Source organism: Juglans regia, chromosome 8 (genome assembly GCF_001411555.2).
Source record: "Juglans regia cultivar Chandler chromosome 8, Walnut 2.0, whole genome shotgun sequence".
Classification (NCBI taxonomy): domain Eukaryota; kingdom Viridiplantae; phylum Streptophyta; class Magnoliopsida; order Fagales; family Juglandaceae; genus Juglans; species Juglans regia.
Genome location: NC_049908.1, coordinates 15,800,672 through 15,803,747, shown reverse-complemented (window position 1 = coordinate 15,803,747; position 3,076 = coordinate 15,800,672).

Below are 3,076 nucleotides of genomic sequence, written 5' to 3'. Positions count from 1 at the left end.
TGTATTAATGTCATTACCCGTTATTCGAATCACTTCGGGAACTCCTGTTTATGTCTCTGATCTATATCATTTACTCTCAGTTCTCCGAGCACGTTAATATGATTACTAAAATTAAAAATTACAGACAATAAGTATATTCGTATAATTTTTGAATAAGAAAATTCAATGATTAATTAATAATTAATTTAAACTTACTTCAAGTGGCTCTTTATCTCAAGGCAATTGTTTAGCACGTACCACTGAGTTTTCTCGAACTCCATTCCACACAAATCATGATCATGTTGAGCACCAAGTGGACGTACTTGTTGGGAAAATACAGAAAACCCGTTCCGTTGTCTTGCTTGGTCAATATCAAAGTTTCTTTTCAGCTGATCAAATCTTGTGTCAACACCATGGAAGTATTTGAAATGGAATGTATGCCACTCGTCATCAATATATGTTTCTGCAATTAATCCTTTTAGGCGGGTCTTGTTACCCACTATGCGTTTCAACTTTTCAAGAAACCGTTCAATGGGATACATCCATCTATATTGAACTGGTTCTGCAAGTATAGCCTCACGTGACAAATGAACGACTAAGTAAACTATAATGTTGAAGAATGAAAGTTGGCAAATACTCTCCAACTTACACAATATTATAGCAATTTCTAGTTTCATACAATCCAAAGCTTCTACACTCAATGTTCTGGCACATAAATTTCTAAAAAATGCACACAACTCAATTAACACAACCCACACATCTCTTGTCAAAAACCCACAGATACCAACAGGCAAGATACGTTGTAAAAATACATGACAATCATGACTTTTTAGTCTAGTAATTTTCCAATCATTTGTTCGCACACACCTTGTTAGATTCGAGGCATACCCGTCCGGTAATTTAATCTTCTACAACCATTCACAAAATATAACCCTTTCGTTCCTTGACATCTTTACCACCTAATTGGCATGTAGACAGACGAACCACCTTGTGGCAAGTGCATTTCAGGTCTGATTCCCAACCACTTTAGATCTTTCCGTGAGTTTATATTATCCTTCGTTTTACCTTCAATTGACATCAATGTTCGTGACACGGACTCACATATATTTTTCTCAATATGCATAACATTGAGACTATGCCGCAATTTTAACATCGATCAGTAGGGCAGTTCAAAAAATATACTCTTCTTTGTAGAATTAAACTCATCCGCACTTTGATTTCTCTTCCGTTGTTTTTTACCAAAATCATTACTTTCGACATTCACAAATTTTGCAATAACATTTTCGCCAGACAAGAATGGTGGAGGGTGCCCCCATTCAATAATGCCATCAAACATCCTACCATTTCCATGCCATCTATGGTCACCAAGTAAAAATCAACGATAACCCATGAAGCATACTTTTCTCTCATATGTAAATCATTTAGATTGGGTATGTTTGTTACGTGTCAGACATGCCAATTTCCCCTTAGTGCTCCAACATGACAAGTTTCAATAAGAGGAAAAATTATTTATTGTCCATAACATCACAGCATGCATCTTGAACGACTTGTCTGTTGATGAATCAAATGTTAAGACCCAATTCTCCCACAAATCTTTCAATTCTAGTATCAATGACTGTAAATGTACATCTATATCATTTTTCGATGATCTTGGACCTGGAATGAGCAAACTCATCGTGAAGTATGGATCTTTCTTACACTTCCACGGTGGTAGATTGTACGACATAAGTACAACTGGCCAAGTACAATGACTAGTACTCATGTTTCCAAATGGATTAAATCCATCTGTTGCTAACCCAAGTCGAACATTACGAGATTTTTCAGCAAACTATGGGTGTTCCAAGTCAAATTCCTTCCAAACTTGAGAGTTTGCTGGACGTGACAAAACATTATCATTCTTGACTCTAGATGATGAGTGTCATTTCATGTCCACAGCCATTGAATGTGACATAAATAACCGTTATAATCTAGATATCAATGGAAAGTGACGTACGACCTTCTGCGTCACATTCTGCTTCTCAATTGTCCATCTTGATTCATGGCAAATGGAACACTCGTTCAACTGCTCGTTATTTTTAAGTATTAATTATAATTTAATTTTGTTATTTTTTAAGTTAGTCCTCATAGTTTTTAATTAATTATCTTTTAAGCATTAATATGAGTTTAAGTATTACTAATTTTTATGTTTATTATTATTTTATTACTTTTTAAGTTAGTCCTCATAGTTTTTAATTAATTATCTTTTATGCATTAATATGAGTTTAAGTATTAATGTTTGTTATTTTTAAATTATTTATAACTTAAGTATCACAACTCATAAGTACAACCGTTCGAACACTTAAATGTCTGTTCGAACAGGATAATTCGTTCAAATGGAATATTATACTGTTCGAATGTGGTTTCAACCCAGAATCTAAACACCAATCAGATAAGACGAAATACAATCTCAGAAAATACTACAAACATACAACATATATTCTTCGAATAGCAACTATATATACAAAACATGACAAATATACAACATATATTTCGAATTTAATCCAATAAACACCTATATCAAAGTATAGATTTCTCCAATAAACACATACACAATATATATATATATATATATATAATAGAATCGATAATTGATTTGGAAATAAAATGAAAAAGGAAACCATACCTTTAAGCAAAATAAGTGTAAAACCCTCTTTGTAAGATGATAGAATGAACAATTGTGTGAAAACAATGGAAGACTTTGGAGAGAAAATGGAGAAGAGAGGAAAATAGGAGAGCAAAATGAGGGACTGACGGCGTGCAGAAATGTTTCAAGTTCTCACTTACTGTTCGAATAGAAATAATTGGCGATCGAACAAGAAAAATTTTCAGCTCACAAGTTTTCCTGCTTGCAAAAATATTTGACGTCACGTTCGAACGGTGAAAAATACATTCGAACAATAATCCACGAATCATTAATTGACGGGATATTTTCCAACTACTGCGATAAAAAGTTCGAATGGTAATAAAGTACATTCGAATGGTAATCCATAAGTTATTAATTGACGGGTTATTTTTCCACCACTACAATAAATCGTTCGAACGGTGAAAAATACATTTG